Raw genomic sequence first — 18,411 nt, forward strand, 5'->3', positions numbered from 1 at the left:
CTAATTCTTTATTTACCAGATCAGCCTCCCATGGGGGGGTTGGTCCTTGGAGATTGGGAGGCCCGGAAATCTATGTTCTGCCATTTCCTTCAGGAGAAGCACAGAGGTGCCCCAGGGGAGAGTCTGGGAAGCTCTGAGTCACCTCTGCCTCCTCCTCTGCCGGTTCTGCTAACTCTTGTTCCCTGGAGAAGCAGCAAAGGAGCTAGCCAACTCCTAGGTGGCCTCATTTTGGGAAGAAGCTATGGGACAGAGAAAAAATTTGAGCAGCTGAGAGTGGAGAGGTAGACCAGCTGTCCCTTAAGATTCCCTACCATTTGATCACTGGACAAATGAATACGAAGCAGCAACCTGACACCAGACAGCTCGCTGAGCACTAGGGAAACAGAGATGCAAAAACCTAGTGGCTTTTGTAATTGCAGGGGCAGCAGGCCTCCTCACACCCTTCTTTCCTGGATCTCCTTAATTCTACTCCCGGGGGTCTGTCCACCTGAGCAGAGAGAGCAACAAGAAGAACACTCGGGTTCATACTAGTTTCAGGCCAGAATGGGTTCAGTCTTTTTAGGTCCAATCCATTTTTCCAAAGAGCAACCAAAGATGCCTTGAAAAGGGTTACTCCCAAGCTGAAGACCCTCCAATGGTTCCTCATGGCGCTCAGGATACTATTCACACCTCAGTCTAACAGGCCCCCATGACAACTGGCCATCCTCTCTATCACTCGCCATCTGCAGCTACAATGGCCTCCTCTCAGCTTCTCAACACGCCACACTCATGACCATCCCCTGGACTCGGACTTGCCATGCCCTCTGCCTGGAACACTCTTCTCCCAAATCTACCTCAGGATGCATGTTGACGTTCAGACAAACTGCTGCTCCCCAGAGATGCCCTCCCTGGCCAGTCCGTGTTCCGGCACTCACTGTCCAATCATCATCCTGTTCCATCTCTGTCCTAGTATCTACCACTGCCTGAATTCACACACATGTTTGTTTCATTGGCTCACTGTCTTCCATAGAAATACAAAGTACGCTTCATGAGAGCAGGAGCTTACCAGTTCTTGTTCTCCCCTGTGACCCCAGCTCCCAGACCTGTGCCTGGACCATAGTAATCTTAAGACTGAACATAGGATTCTTAAGAAATGTTTGTTGAATGAATGCTCAATCTCCCTCCTTTTCCTCAGCGAAGAACACCTATGAGATCACCGCACCCAAGTTGCTGGCCACATTCACCAGGATAATTCATATGACACGTTTGTAAAAGAATAAGGAAATACTCTCTTCCATCTTTGTTTTATGCAATCCCAGCCTCATTTTTCCAGTCAACGCTAAGATTCATCAACTTCTCCAAATGCTATCTGCTATGAAAGCAAGATCCCATTAAAAATGTCTTCAGGAATTTTTTTTTTTTTTTAGAAAGGGATGGGAGGAAGAGAGAGAGAGAGAGAGAGAGAAACATCAATGTGTGGTTGCTGGGGGTTCTGGCCTGCAACCCAGGAATGTACCCTGGCTGGGAATCGAACCTGGGACACTTTGGTTCCCAGGCCGCGCTCAATTCACTGAGCTACGCCAGCCAGGAGGGAAAAAAAATTTTAAGAATGTCTGTAAGAGATTTTTATGTAAAGGGATAGGATGAAACCTATACTAACTAACCTCTAGAAAATACAGTTGCTGGTCTTGACTTTGTCATGAACTGTTTGATTTTAATCAGCAAGGCACCTTGGTTCCAAATCCACGCTTGTTTATGAAATGGGAAATCAGAGTACTCGTGCTTACTGAACAGGGTCCACAGGGGACCTAATGAGACAGTGTGCGTGAGAGCATCATGCAAACTAAAGCACGTGTGAATATTAGGAAGGATGAGGCAAACGCCTCCTTGGATGGGCTTTCCACAGAATGAGGCATAATGCAGAAGATGTCTAAGGCCTGGCATTCCTTGTTTCTTTTGCTCTTTTTTGAGTCCCAAATTGTTAAGGCCTGTACCCGAAATTCATCCAGTGCTTCAGAAGTGTAGATGCTCTTCCAGAAGAAGCATCTGGAATAGCTAATGTGTTACCGAAGCCAATGATTCAACACACGTGATCCCGTGGGGCTGGAAGGCGGGCCACGGTTTCCACTCTTCCGCTGGGAGTTTCCAGCTATTACCCGGCCAGTCTGTTTTCAGAGTTGGAATTTATAATAAAGATGGCTCAGAACTCTTGGCTACAGAGCCCTTAAAGAGAGAGCAATTCTGTCACATGGAACATCTTGCTGCTTGGTTTCCATTAAGGTATCTTGGCTTTCACATAAACTGTCAAGTAAAACTTGGCCTCAAAACACAATGTGAGTAACTTCCTTTGTAGAGGCGCTGACAGCTCAGCTGCGTGTCAGACACACAGCTGCGAGGACTCAGCTCCAAAGGCGATCGCATCCTCTGTGCAAGGGGAGCTGGTACCACAAAGTGCCTTTACTCCAGATCAAGTCAAAGCACATTTTAGAGATGATCTTTCCGGAAAGTTAACCCCAAAACATCGATCTACCACATCCCTCTCCACGAGTGTTGGCTTTGGAATTATGAAAGTTTTGGAGGTGCGAAAACATAATTGGAAAACTTTTTTCCCCTGCTTAAAGGGCTAATTGATTTCACAGGTGTTTAATTATCATTTGCAGTGAGATAATACCTTGTAGTGCCATAAAAAATGGATTTAATTTTCAAGTGCTTGCAAAACCATTGCCAAAGCCAAGTTAGAGCTGAAACGAGATGATTATTCTATAAATCAAACACACTGCCTCCTTTCTTTGAAAATTTTAATACTTGGGGATAATGATATCTGACAACCTTGAAACTGAACTAAAAAGGATTTTCCTGCCAAGTGCCAAAAGGAAACCATTGGAGCATCTTGGGCCGTCTGGTTCATTAACAGTGACCCAGGCAGCCTCAGGACCCTGTCTGTGGGCTTCTAAGACATGCCAAGGGCAAGGGCATGAGTGTGTGTGTGTGTGTGTGTGTGTGTACACACAGAATTCTCCCGAGACCCAATAGCCATGCATCCAATAAAGTCCACAGGAAAAAAAGAAAGAAAGAAAGAAACTCAACCCACCCTTAGCACAAAAACTGCCTGAAAATGACTGTAACTGAGCCAAACGGAGAACCTCGAATGTGGCAAGTGAAGGCTTTTCAACCTGTTTGATGAACACTTTCCTATCTCATGCTTAAGGTGCAGTCCTGGTGCTTCTGGTCAAAACGAGGGAGAGAAATCATAACATTAAAAAAAAAGTTAACCCCTGGAAGGCACCACTGAGATCATTCCTGCCAAACATCCTGGATGAACAAAGCAAAGCCAGGAGAGGTCAAGTAACTCGCCCAAGATACCTCCACCGGGGGCAAAGAGCAAGATAAAGCCAGTCGGAGTCTAAGTACTTTATGATTTCACTTATATGTGGAGTCTAATGAACAAAGTAAACTAACAAAATAGAAACAGAGGTGTGGATGCAGAGAACAGACAGACAGCTGTCATAGGGGAGGGGAGTTGGGAAAAGCTGAAGGGATTAAGAAAGAAACCTCATAGACACAGACAACGGCATGGTGATCACCAGAGGGAAAGAGGGGTGCGTGGAGGGGGGGGGTAAAGGGGGTGTGAATGGTGGGAGAAGGAGACATGATGGATTATAGAATTGTACACCTGAAACTGACAGAATTTTCAGCCTATGCCACTCCAATAAATTCAATAAAAATTAAAAAACAGTTTTCGATTTTTTTTAAAAGGATAGTTCTGAGCAAGCAGAGAAACCGACAGCTTGAAAATACATTTGGAGTCCCATTCTCATCCAAAAATCTAAAAATAAAAGGAGAACTTTTTTAAAGGTTAAAAAACAAAGAGGTTTCATTCTGTAAGAGAGTGGCTATTTCTTCAACAGAGTCCTGTTTCTGTGGAAGTGCTTAAGCTGCCTTAAATAACCATATGGGGATTTTCATCGGTGCCACGTCTCAGATATTTTTCACCGACTTTTATTCTGAAGCTGCTGAAGTCGTAACATGTTCCATTAGATTAAGTGCGCTTAAATGATTTAAGAGCATGGGGCAATCTGGCTGGGCACACACATGCTGTCAGCATTTTTCGTTTCCCCGTGCCTGTGTACAGAGTGCACATTCCTCTAATCACTGTACAACGAGAATTTTCAGCAGGTCAAGTTGGCCTTTGCAGCATGGGTTAAGGTGCTACAAGGCAAGACGCAGTGTAATTGGTGCCATTCCTGGACACGGTGTGTGGGTCCTCACAGTCCAAGTCTGGGCCAAAGGCACGTGGGCAGAAGAAGTAGGGGGAAATGTGGACAGGACGAAGACACATTCATAGGGATCGCCTTGGGGTTGCAAGAGAAACTCTTGCAATCAATAAACATGATGACAATAATTACAGCAAACATGTATTGTGAGATTATTACACGTGCAACCCTCTGCCAAGTGCTCATTTCTGTCTGGCCACCTGACCTTCCAACAACCTTATGAAGTAGGTTGTATTATGTCTCCTACCTTTCAGAAGAGGAATTTGAGGAGTATACCTCATTTACCTAAGTTCACTTGCTAAGAGGCTGGCGAGATATTGCACGGTATGCACACTGCCTCCCTTCTGAAGTGCTTCTTGGAGACGCCCCGTGGACCTCTTGAGGGACGACGTGAGGAACCACTACGGAATCTACTGGGCTGATTTATGGCCTTCCAGCCAGGGATGTGCCTGGCACCGCACCAGACCTTTTTATCTGGCTCTGAATTAGAGATGATATCCTTCCCGAGGTCAGCCCGGCAGCTGAAGTGTCACTCCCAGGTCCCGGGGAGCAGGCGGAGCACGCAAGAAACAAATGGTTGTTCATTGGCTCTGTTTTATCCCAGACAGGACCACTTTAGGGATACAGGAACCGCAAGGCCTCTTTCTAAGAGCCGCCAGAATGTTTACTTTCCCAATCCACAACCTGCCCTTCGGTTACCTAAAAACTTCGTGGGGGCCTACTATGTGTGCAGGCCCCTGAGACGGTATGAACACAGTAGGGGAGAGATACAAAATAAATACTGTAGGTGACAGTGACATTTCCTTCCTTTATTCACTTAGTCATCAGTTCATTGGACTAACAATGCTCATTGTGAACTCCTAAGTACCAGGCGTGATGCTGTCAGAGCGGGGAATACACAGTGAGCGAGAATTCGTCATCATCATCGTTTGTTTACCTTACGGAATTTATAGTCTTGTTTGGGAGACTCGTACTAAATAATTAACCATAATAAAATCAACAGCTGTGGAGAATTCCCAGGGAGAGACTAATGGCTGTAGAGGAGCACATGGAAGAGGAATGTGACCTAGGCAGGGGGAGGGGATTAGCTCCGACCCGGGAGGGAGGACAGGGCGGGGCCAAGCAGGAAGGCCATCAGGACATTTAAAACACATTTGGGCAAGTGAAATACACAGACTAGGACCAGTCATCTCAACCAGTCACATACACCTCGCTGTGATGGGGCCAGGAGGCTGTGTAAAAGAAAGGCTGGGGTTTCTTGCTGCCTGGAAAACTGAGGGTGGTTCAGGGCTGGATGTCAGGGCGAATAAGCGCTTTCCCTTAAGCACATTGATCGTATTAGAGCATTCTAGATTCCACACACCTGCTGAGCAATAGCTAACAGGCAACAGACCTGACTTAGCCCAGGTTACAGGCAGAAAAGCTGTGGTGGAAAAGAGACTTCACCTCTGGATCAGAGTTGATGAAAGATACTTCCAATTGCTCCAGTTCTTTTTACCTGCCCAACCCGCCACCCCCCTACCCCCGGCCCCAGGGACCTGCCAACTCCCTTATTTTAGCACTTATTTATAAGCCCCTTTTCCTGTTGCTGCACCAGTCTCAGGGCTCTGCAGAGATGGTGCTACTCCCTAAATAATCATGTTTTCACAGTAATTAAAAGCCAAATCCCCAAATCCCTAAATGCTATGAGCAGCTTGAATGCCTGTATTTTGCCCTAACATCAAGCATCTCTTGGGTAAAGAAAAATCATGAGAGAAGAGACTGAAATGACTTAATTGCAGAGAGAAGCAGCCTTACAAGGCTGCAGAAGTGGACCGAGAGGAAGCGGGAGGCGGAGCTTGTATCCAGACTGCACGCTCAGGAGGAACCCCAGGGGCCCTGGCTTCTGCCCACCCTCCAGTACTGCCCGCTGTGGAGCCTGGCCTGGGGCCCGCAGGCCAGGAGAGGCCCTGTGAGGGTGTCTTTCTGCCACAGTGATGAGTCCTTCCCCCTGACCTGAACAGTCCTTAAGCTGAGAGGGGTGAAGAGGGAATTTCAGCTATTAAGGCATTAGTTTAAATTGGAGTCAAGAACGAGGAAAACACCGCCACTGGGATTTGCCCAACAGTCACTGTTTCCATCCCTCTGCCTCCTAGACTAATTTCGGGATTACAGGGCCTCCCCCTACTTCCAAACCTCCAACACAGCAAATTCAAGATCAGATTGTGAGGCCACGCCAGACCAAACTGCCACCTATACTTTTAAGGCTGCTAATCCCTTAGAAAAAAAATTGGAAGAGAAAGTTGGAGAAAAGAAAACATCATATAATATTACAAAACACATCATTTTGCATTCTTTGAATCGAAGTGCTTCCTAGAATAAGAAAACTGATAGTAAGAGTTCAAGAAAAGGCTCTTAGTAGAACATTTAAAATATACTTACACGATAACCCCCTCATGTGCAGAAATAACAATAATTATAACAATATAACAAGCACTACAATTTATAGTGCACTCATATGCTAAGCACGCTGCTAACTGCTTTGCACAGAGTAAAACAACATGAACGGCACAATCTGAAGTTCGCACTATTACCCCATTTTACAACGGAACCCAGGGGCTGACAGAGGTTCGATAATTTGCCTGGAATTATGCAGCCAGTAAAGAAGGACAATCAGAGTCCAGACACGGTCTGTCTGAACCTGAAGTATGAGAACCGGCGGATTTCACCAGCGTTGGGCACGGGCTGTATTTCAAGAAAGGAGGCACTGATGAAATCCTCCCAAGACCTGAGCACTGAAATTGTGTTGGTGCTTGTTCGAATGGGGAATTCAAACAGAGTAGGGCCCAGCCTGAACACACAGCACTTAACATGTGTGCTGACATGAAAACGGCTTATTTCTAGGTGTTTCTGATGGTTGTATTCTAGGTGAGTTCATGTATTTCTGGTCCGGCTTTCTCTCTCCCCCCTCGGCTCCGGTGAGGTGCGAGGCACATGCTCAGTTGTCTGAAATCATCTTAAGCCGAGAAAACTGAACCACGCTGCACGTCCACCCGGTTTGCTTGTCACCACGAAATCCTCTGCTCGTCCGTAACCCAGGGATCAAACAGGCAGGCACAGAACCCGTGTTCAAAACCTTCCCCTGGGGAAACGGAGGGACGGTTCTTTGGAATAGCAATGAGCAAGAATAAGTTAGCAACTACTTAACATGTTTTTAAACCCTGCAACTGAGACCGAGTGCACGTAAACTGAATGAAGATCATGTCATGCTCTTCGTGCTACTTCTGATGTGGAAATGAGGAGGAGGCAGCACGGAAGGGGATTCTCCTGGGCAGATGTGTCAGATGGGTCCTTGTGAAGCGGCGCAAGTTAAAAATACAAAATACCCACCTGAGGTCAGGGTCAGACCTCTGAACACAACGGCAGCCAAGCCGAGCAGAGTGTCCGGGGAGCACCCGCTTAGCCCCCAGGCCACAGACTGGCCGGGCACCCTTGCCTAAGTCTACTTACGGCTAGTTTATGATTTACACAAGGGACGGGGCATGGCAGCTGAGACATAAAATGTTCATTGACAAAGGCACAAGTTTCTCATTTTTAAAAAAAAAATTTTTAAATAAACCTGCAAATTCCACCTTCTCCCATTTACTTATTGAGCCTAATGGGCAATTTAAGTCCTGGGGGTGTGTGTGTGTGTGTGTGTGTGTGTGTAAGGAGAGCAAAGGGATTCTATTTTCTCCCTGAAACCTTTACATTACAAACCCCTGATTCCTTAAGAAAGACTGGAAAATGGGTGAGACGCCCATATCTCCTTGAGATACCCTGCACAGGCAGAGTCCCCCCAAATGCTGAAGATTTGGTCAATATCATTTACCGAGGTAACACTGATGTCAAACTACAGATTTTAAACTGTGGGCCGGGCTGTGAAACTCTTAACTTCAAACTTGCAAAGCCCACAAAACAGCATGTGTGAAACCCTGATGAAAATTTGAGCACTAGAGATGCCCAAAGGTGTGCTGGGTAAGCAAACCACGCTTTACCATTCATTTTCTTGCCAGCAGGAGAACAGTGTGTGATGGAAACCCCAGCACAGTCTCAGCGGTTTTTGAACAGACTGGACCGCCGGCAGTCATTGCACCGGGCATTACCATCCATTAAGGGTGCAGCCACCCGAATTGACCAGTAGATGGGGCACATCCACACGGCAAGGTGAGAAAAAATAGTTCCTGCATCCTCCTCCTCACATCCCAACCAAAGTCCAAAAGATGCCAAAGGGGAAGGAGTGGGATATATCTCAATTCTAAAAGAGGCATTTATTTCTCTGACTTCTCTTTCTCTCCTATAACAATAAGAGGGTCCGGGACTATAGTGGGATGGAGGGATCGCAGTTGGCCGGCTCAGAAGGAAGAAATGTACTGCCCATACACCACTTTGAAATACTCATAAAGCACGGCACCCACTGAGTCACTCACTTCTTCTCACTTTGGACCAGCATGTACTGAGTGCCCACTGTATGCCGGCACTGTGCTGGACTGCGTGCTGGATCTCACCCAGAAATCAGACGTGCCCTGTAGAGTTCGACATCTGCTGTGCGGCACAGACCCTGAAGAAATGCAAGACACGTGCGGCTGCCAATGCCGGTGGGGCGCTGGAGAAGGGGGGTGGGGGCCAGGGGTCACTGGAGTGACTGTGGGAAGGAGGTGGCGTCTGAGCAGAGATTAGGAGGCCAGGAGAGCCCTTTCCCGAGAAGCAGCAACACTGAAACAGCCCGAGGGCTGAGAAGAAGCCTGTTTCCCAAAGGGGGTGTGGGAACAACAATTCAGGAGGCGGGAACCCCGGGTGCAGAGCTCCAGTGTGGGTGGGGCATTCCCGACACACTCCGGGGCCATGGGAACGCAAGCCAGCCTGGGTGGTGCTGGTGGCGGTGCGGGCAGAGGGAAGGAAGGAGAGTGGTAACAGCCGAAGGCACTGGTCCCCTGGGGCAGTGGGTGGCCCTGGCTCCGATGCACATTCATGCCCTTCAGGGGGGAAAACACACAAGTGTACAGTGCCCCGTGTGCTCCATGCTGTTCTTTCATTCCTTACATGTATAAGCTTCATTGACTTTGCAAAAGAACCCGAAAGGTAAATACTATTTCTATCATGCCCTTTTTGCAGATGAGGAAACGAAGCAACAGAGAGGTTGAGGGACTCACCCACAGTCACACAGCTACCGTGGCAGAGACCAGATCGAAAACCCAGCGGTCTGACGTCAAAGCACATGCCTTCCACACGCTGATGACTCTCAGGAGCATCGTGTTATTTCAGTATCACTGCCTATATTTTGATGCGACTATCAGTCTGGGCCTTTAAATTTAATTTAATAGCATTTCTGTGTTGTTTTGGTTTTGGTGGGCAAGAGAACCGAAGTGGCCCAAATAAGGAAAAACACAATTTGGCACAGGATACGGGCTCGACAGACTGAGATGTCCTGATAATCAAGCACAATTATGTGCCCCGACTCCTGCCAGACACCAGCTTCCTCATGAGTCTGGGTTTGGAACACGGGGCCCCCCAAGGACCGTAAATCAGCACACTGGCTATCTCCACAAAGTTTCACACAGATGTTCACCAGGCGCCTACTCTCCCAGGCCCCAGATGGCTCCCGATGCCGGTTCCTTCCTCCTGCAGGCCCTCACATCACACTCCGGAGTGCTGGCAGCGCAGCTCAGGGAGGAGGCTGGGGGGAGCAGCCCCAGCGCAGCCCTTGCAGGAGAAGCCCCGTGGCGTTCAGCGGCATTTCAGACATGCAGAAAAGGGACTGTAAGCTGAGTCGGCGTACCTCACCGCCAGCCTTGACTGCCTAGGTCCAACTTTCCAAAAGATGAAGTTGTTTTACACGTGGCAGAGAAATTATCTGCTGCCAGTTAGCCTGGGTCTGTAATAATTTATTCCCCCCTTTTCCAAAGGCAACAAGTACACAGGATTTTACTACAGTGACATGATAGTAAGACAATTCCATAACTAGACCATCCTTCCAAAAGCGAGAGAAGCAATGCTGAAAAGGTGGTTCCAGCAAAATGTAAAAAAGAAAAGCACCAAACCAAAAACAAACAAAAAACCTTATGTACATGTTCCAAATCAATAGCAAAAACTCAAAATAATAATAATAAACTCAGAATTTTAAAAAAAACCCCATTCTCTCCTAGACCAAGAAACAGGTCCACACATTTTCCTTTCTCCCTCAATTGCAAGCATCCTGGCCATGACCTACTGATTTATGCACATGGATGATAAGAAACCCCAGAGCACAGAGCAGAGTTTTCAAGCCTTGCATGTTTTTTTTTAAATCTTTACTGTGTTTTTTTCCTCGTTACCATTTAGCCCCCCTATATGCCCCTCCCTCCAAGCCTTGCATGTTTTTTTTTTTTTAGGGCAGTCTAGAGATTCCCTACTTCCCTCTCTCTTCTCCAAAACTACAAGAGCTCTTCAAAAAAAAAAAAGTAGAAGCTAGGGCTTCTTTTAAGATTCTATGCCTCTAGCATTCATGTATCTGCATAAAAGATCAATTACCTCATCTGAGAGGGAGAATGAGCACTTGCGATGTGTCTGTAAACCCCGGGGCAGACATTGTTGATTTTGTTGGCTTCCCTTGTAAATTGCACTCCCTGCTTATCAGACTTTTCTGGAAGGCCAGGGGCTCTGGTCGAACCTCCTTTACCCTGCAGCAGTGACCGAGAGTGGTCAGATCACTGTTCATTCCACGGTGGGTAGGCTTCATGATCCCAGGGTGAGAACAATGTTAGACGGGCTTTCTTAGAGATGGCTTCTTTTTGTCTCGCTTTATGGAAACTTTCCCTAACTCCTTCATCCCTCTCGGACCCCAGGCAGCCAGAGCATTTCACACCCACTGTTCCCTATCTACCACAGCCTGCAGACGGGGGTAATTATGGGGAAGGTTATTTATTTCTGACTGTCAAAACTCACAGCAAGGCTTACTAGGAGAAGGCATTTGAAATGGATCCTACCCAGAGATGATGGCACACACGGAATATGGAGAAATGCATTTGCACTGACAAATGTTTGTGCTAAGTCATACATAATGCTTTAGTCTACCTCTGTGGCGGGGTGGGGGGAAGGCAAGGGGGGTGGGCACTAGAAGAGGGTAGTATAGCTTATTATTCCATGGAGCGCCCTTTCCTTATGTAAAACGTAAATGTATAAAATGTGAAGCCCTCTCCCACTGAAAATTATTTAAAAGATGTTATTTGATTATAAAATACAACTTTTAATTAAGCGGAGACCTTATCTCAAGGAGGGCTGGTGAAAAACCAGAGACAGAGTGAAATGGAGTGGTTGCCAAGTCACAGAGCTGGTGAGGGGCATCCTGGGACTCGGCTCAGTTCCAGGATGCAATCTTACCTGCTGCGCGCCCAACCAGCCAACCGAACAGATGGGGTACAATCAGCCCTGCCCACCCCTTAGAAATGCCCAGAGGATCAACTCAGCCCAGAGGCAGCGAGTGCTTGGGGAGGCCAGCTTGCTTGCAGGTACAGAGGGTGCTTATTTACTCAGGAACCAGCTATGAGTCAAAGTTCCATAAACCCATCCTTGTATCCTTTTTTGGGTATCTCTCAACAGCACAGGGCTAGCCATTCTTGGAGATGATTCTGTGGGCTGGCATACGTTTTTGTGGGTCGGTAGACCTTTTCTGGAACTATTTCTAGGCCGTATGAATCGTTGTCTAGGAATGTGTTTCCCTGGCCTTCCAAAACATGAAGTGCATTTTGCTTTGTTCACAGATAACTTCCCTTGTTACTACTGTTGGCAATGAAGCCAACGCTGAGAATACAAAATGACCCTGAAAAGGTCCCAAGTCTGACGTCAAAGGACATTGAGTTTACTTTCCTTACCTCTAGTCCATTCCCTGTTAAAAAGGAAGCTTGGGGAAATTTATAGCCCAGGAAGACTGGAGTGGGGGGGATGTTATTTAAATGCAAAATCACTCCGTGTGTGTGTGTGCGCGCACGTGTGCAAGCGCGTGTGTGCATGTGTGTGCAGTGGAGGTGGGGAGTTGAAAGAAGGGAGTGAGTGGAAGGAAATGTCCATCTCCAGGGGTAATTCAATTTTGGCTGCTCCATGGAGACAAACCAATTAGTATGGAATGTCAAGGTGTTTTGTATGAATTGGCCACCTGCCCATTATGAATTGGAATGGGATTAACCAGCTCATTCCAAACACTCCACCAACAGCAAATGGTCATAAAATAATGATTTTCAGTCACGGGCATCCTGGCTGGATTACAGACTGGGAGGTAAAAAGGCTTAATAAACTCCTAACACTTTTCAGAGAGACTTCCCCTAAACACATCTTTTCGTCTTTCTTTTTTTCTGTCTCTCTCCGCTTTAATTTTTTAAGAAGCTGGCATGCTAATTAGGAGGCTATATGTTCTTCGGAACATACACACACTGGTGCCCACCAACCCGCTAGCTTATTAATAAACCATTTGTGCACTCGAGCACATAAATCTGCTCGTCCCTACGCTTGCAGTCCTCAAAGCCCCACAGGAAAACACATGACTGTCCAATTTGCAAGTTCAATTCCGCCTAAGGTTCTAGAAACAGTCCACCTCCGAGAGAGAAGCCTGGGCTCAAGATTGAGGAATTCAGCCCATGACCGATGCCATTAGCCCCTTTAATTGTTTGTCTCAACTTCTAATAAGTGAACTTTTCCCTTGTTCCACACACCGAGTCCACACTTCATATTCCAGGCCCAGGGACTTGGCTCCAGGGGCCACCGGGAGCCTACAGCATCTTTGCCCGTTCCGATGGAGCCCCCGCCTGGAAGAGAGTCCGAGATGGATTGCAGCCCAAAGCACGCCTGGCGTCCCAGTGGGCTCCTATATCGGATACTACTGCCCTCCTTCCCAGCAGTCATTTCCCCTCTGGGGAGCCACCCAGTCCCTCTGGTGTGGGTGGGACTGATCCCCACTCCCAGCCTTGGGGGCAGCATGCGATCTAACAGTAAGCCATCAATCGCCACATTGCCCAGGCCCCAGTTTTTTCAGGTGTGGTGCTGGGAATTCTTTAAGCCAATGTGGCTGCTTCCTCTGGTCAGGTTCTTTTAGCCGATGTTGGTAACGTCTACAATAGAGGTAGGAAGAAGCTGTATACACCCTCGCACACATCCTCACTTCCCAGTGGTGCGTTACAATGGAAACATGTCTCAGGACAAACTCTGGAGTCCTGGCAACATCCTAGCCCAGGATGCAGACCTTGCTAAAGCTGAGGTGAGTAGCTAACGGTCTGCCCCTAAACTTCCTCCACTCACCTGCCCACGCGCCCTCAGGACCTTCCCAGTGCCGAGTGCCTGCTGCAGACTCTCTCCATGCCATCCCTGCTGCGTGTGTTCTGCCTTGTGGGCTGGACCTCCTGCCAGCACCCCAAGGCCCTCACCCCAAGTCTGCTCCACTCCAGTTGGTAAGGCTCCCCCTGGCCCAGGCCCTCCCGCCCGCTCAGTGAACCCGCATTAACTTGTCTACACCTGCCTCCACATTCACAATGGGCAAGAGCTTGATGAAAGGAACCCAATCTGAATGCACATTATTCAAACAGAAATTGCAACAGATGAAGGAGTTGGACGTTGCTCATGAAAAGCAGGGCAGCTCTTTAACCCAGAGGGTGGGAGGGACAAGCTGTAAGTTCCTGTGAAGTCAATTACCAGGAACTTCTGACCCTCCAAAACACAGGTGGCAAACACAAGGCCCGTGGATCGAATCCGGCCCTCCACCTTGTTTTACCCGGCACCTTGTTTCTACCTGGTGGCAGCACCAAGCTTAACTGTTAAAGAGTAGTTACATTTATACAGTCCTAAAATTACATTCGGCCCTTTGAAGGTAACCACAAGGTTGATGTGGCCCCCGGTGAAAATGAGTTTGACACCCCTGCTCCAAAACATCTACCTCATAAGCCATGCCTGGAAATTAAAATAAAGCAAACTTAGTAAATTTGTTTTGTTTGGTTTGGTTTTCTGACAATATCAGCCTTCGCTGAAGGACAGCATGCAGGAACAAAGTCCATTTTTAATGTAACATTTCATTTCATGGTATTCCTATCTTAATGCCCAACATAAAAACCTTGCATATAAGCTTCTGATTTTGAAACAATCCTACCTGATTAAGCTACATTTCAGTGGATTCTGTTTAGTAAAGGAAGGTGGAATTTACATCCTTTTCTTATAAATATTTATTTTCCTCACATGAAAAGAAAGAAATACATATATTTTTTCCTCCCTGAAATAAGGTTATGCTAGGAGAATAGTGCTTTTAATAATGTAGTTCTAGGGAAATCAAATCAAATATGAGTCCTTTAGATTATAAACTATTAGTTTGTTTTTTTTTTAAAGATTTAGCAAAAAACACTCCTTTATCTTGGGAGATAAAGCAAGAAAATAGAACGCGGTGACACGGCTACCCTTCTTGCAGGCATCAGCGGCGCCCGAGCTCACAGCACGCCTGATTTCAAATGAGATGATCATTTCTGTACTTTTACGGCTTTGTCTTTCCCTTGAAAACAAAATCAGATTTAGGAAATGAAAAAGCTTTGTTTAACGGTGACCCAACTCTTCACAAATCACTTCCGTGATGGCTCACTTTTCTCAACACAGAAGCAAAACTCAATCGGAGGAAATGAGTTGAGACCGCACGACGGAGCTCTCCAAGCTCCGGGTAGAAAGGGACGCACAGCCTCATTAAACATCCATCTCCAGCCCCTCACGCTCCCCTAGGACTCTGCAGGTGTGGGTGCCTTTCATCCGAACATCTGGGTGTCTGCTCGCCTTCACCACTCGCTGCCAGTCTGTTTCTTGCTACGGGTTTTGTCAACATGGTTGACACAAAAGTGTCCTCCAGGAGCTGACAATCCATGTAACAAGTGGGCAGACAGAGGATGGAGAGACCGGATGTTGGTATTTATTTACATCCTGGACATGCCACTTTGTTTCCGATTCCAAGCACGCTGCCCACAGCCCACAGCAGTTCGGGCCTGCAGACGGTGAGTCCCTGCTGTGGCGTGTGGCTCATTTCTAGTCCATCTTAGGCTCTGTACCTATTTTCCTGCCTCGCAGCTTGTTCTAGAGCGGGCTGCCTGTGTCCACGGCAAGCGTTAGGAAATATGCACCGAGTTTACCATTCCACGAAGCATAAAGAGAGCGGAGGTCGTTGAAAGCCGGGACTGTGTCATTCTATCGTATGCCCAGCATCCATCCCCAGGACCGAGACGGCACACCACAAAATGCTTCCTGCGTAAAACAAGCGAAGGAGTAGAACAGAATCTACTTCAATGATCCAATTAGAAAAAACACGCTAGTATTATCAGCAGTATTTATGGGAAGGCCAGCTAAGTGTCCATTCTACAGAAGGGTAAAGCACGAATGGGAAAAAATGTAAAAGGACCAACACTGGCTGATTTTGAACTCCAAGGCCTCAGCTCAAGCCCTGGCTTTGTGTGTGTGTGTGTGTGTGTGTGTGTGTGTTTTAATATCCACCTGTGTTACAGGAGTATTTAAAAACATCATTAATCTGCCCTCCTTTAGTTGTGACTGGATCCCCACAGGGTTTCCTGACATAATCAAGAAAGAATAGACTCTAAGAGCACTTTGATTAGTTTGCAGGACAGTTATCTGAAGCGTACGGCACCTTCTGAACATGCCCCTGGAACAAGTACTCCAAGGCAGAAGTGTCTGCCTACTGCCTTGTGCATAAATGCAGATATCGGAAAGCCTGGCACCAACTAGAGGACCACGCGATAGGCGAACTCTTCCTCAGGAAGCTCAGTAAGAAGCCCTCATCCTCTGCTCCGTGAGGGGCTTTTGCACACATCTGTTTCAGCTCAGTCCCCCAGAGACATCTAACACCTAATTAACCAATTAATTTGCAAATATATTCTAATTTATTCAGGGCAGATTTTCCTGGGTATGGGAGGATCTGACAGCGGACCATATGCAGTACACAAGAGCAGGACCTCACTGAGACGCCACGGGTTACCCCAATGCCAGAGTGACTATGCACATGCTGGCCCTCACGAATTCCATCCCCCGATGAGAAAAACGCGTTGGCACTTTGTCCGTCCTGATTAGGCTGCATGTGCTTGGGGGAAGCCTTGCTAAAGACAACTGTGCGAGCAGAGGGGTGAGAATTCACACTCAAGCATGTTTCCTGCAAGTGCTTCTGTGGAGTACCCTAGGGGAGGGCTGGGGTGAGCATGGCTGCCTGGGGCTGGGAAATTGGAGAGAAAGGATAATATGAGGTTGGCCAAAAAGTCCATTTGGTTTTTTTCCCTGCATGATGGCTCCGGCAGCGCTCAGTTGTCTTTAGCTTCATTTGAAACAATTTTGTTAGATTGTATTGCGACAGCTGTCCTATCCGCGTGCATTTAAGAAAACACTCATCAAAATTGGTGACTTTTTGTGCAGCCATTTTCACATTGAAGATGGAAGGAAATAAGCAACATTTTCGGCATATTATGCTTTATTTTTTCAAGAAAGGTAAAAACACAAGTGAAATGGAAAAAAAGATTTGTGCAGTGTATGGAGAAGGCGCTATGGCTGATCCAATGTGTCAACAGTGGTCTGCCAAGTTTCATGCCGGAGGGTTCTCACTGGACGATGATCCAGGGTCGTGTAGATGAAGTTGATAGTGATCAAATCGAGACATTAACTGGGAACAATCAACGTTATACACGTGGGAGACAGCCAGCACATTCAAAATATCCAAATCAATAAGTTATTGGTGAAAATGAAAAATGTGTTTTTTATATTTTACAGAAAAACACCAAACGGACTTGTTGGACAACCCAATATGACAAGTTGTTTGTCTTAATCTGTCTTCCTGGGGTGGAAGGAGGGAACTTCAAGTTACGGGGAAAGTGTGCCCTGTCACACTGGGAATTACTGTTGTTAATTTGCATGCAGAACTCTGTTCTATAACAAAGCAGCCACAGCAGGTAACATTGTTTACTCAGACAATCAAGTTAATTTACGGAACTTGTGGATTAGAAAAAAGATAGAATGTTCTTAATTACTACATCGTAATGTTTTATTCAGCTCGATGACTGTATAGCTACAGATAACAATTGAGAATAACACTATCAAATGTTACAGAGATTACCTAATTTACAAAATGAAGAGTAGCTCAATGCACATTTTGCTACCAAAAAATATGGAGTGTGGATTTTAATGTTTACAATGAAAAGCTTAGATAGCTGCTAATTGTGTGGGATTAAAAGAAAAGCTGAATTTTTGATATTATTCCGTTCAAAAGATAAACTATTATTTTTAATATTAGCAATATGATAAAGAAGAAATGGCAATATCATACGACGCAGTTTGGTTATCTACTTGCTATAATATAAATTCTAGTATTTACTCAATTTTTCTGATCTCTATACACATGCAAATCAAAAACTGAGGAGATGAAAAAAACTAAAAAGAAATGCACCAGTTTAGGGTTGAGGTGGATTGAGGAAGCCAAGACAAAGTTTCACATAACAGACTCTGAATTCTCTTTGACAAGGAATCAGGAGAAGTTAAAGAGAGAGGGTCTCAGAGTTTTTACAGGAAATGCTTGGATTGGTCAATTCAGAATAGTTCCTTGAGAGAGCACCCCCTTCTTTCAGTGCAAAACCCTTTTTCAAAGTAAAAAGAAACGGGAATGGATTAAGAAACTAGGAGAAATTAGCAGGCACACCTGTGACCAAAACTGACCAATCCCCCGCTTTGCAGGAGAGAATTAAAGTGGTACACACCTGTGCATGCCCATAGGACGCGAGCGATTTCTGACACTCACGCAGGTAACATTCTTCAATACTCAAGAGATTCAGCTGGTATTGCTGGTTTTCATTTCTGGTGTGTTTCTTTGTTTAGAATGCCACCAAAACCACTCACTATGACTACGGTCCTCTGTCTTGAAAGACAGGTAGTAGGACAAATACAAGATTACGAGGTGGCCTGGGGGAATTTTTCAGGTATCTCTTTTACCCAAGATACCTTGATCTTCTTTATCCTTACAAGCCTCGGCATCAGTTTAAGTATAAATCAGCAGGTGAGTCCGTTTTGTTCTAACCATAAGGAATTCCTAGATTTTAAACAATCATTTCTTTTTTTAAAATTTTATTTTAATCATTGCTCAAGTACAGTTTTCTCCCTT

At 46.3% G+C, this 18,411-nt stretch overlaps 1 protein-coding gene across 1 annotated transcript in view; it reads right to left on the reverse strand.

Annotated features, from left to right (window-relative positions):
• Positions 1 to 18,411, reverse strand: part of EXT1 (exostosin glycosyltransferase 1) — a 268,291-nt gene that overhangs the window by 44,066 nt on the left and 205,814 nt on the right. The gene's annotated exons all lie outside the window — the stretch shown is intronic.

The sequence above is a fragment of the Phyllostomus discolor genome, chromosome 7 (assembly GCF_004126475.2).
Source record: "Phyllostomus discolor isolate MPI-MPIP mPhyDis1 chromosome 7, mPhyDis1.pri.v3, whole genome shotgun sequence".
Classification (NCBI taxonomy): domain Eukaryota; kingdom Metazoa; phylum Chordata; class Mammalia; order Chiroptera; family Phyllostomidae; genus Phyllostomus; species Phyllostomus discolor.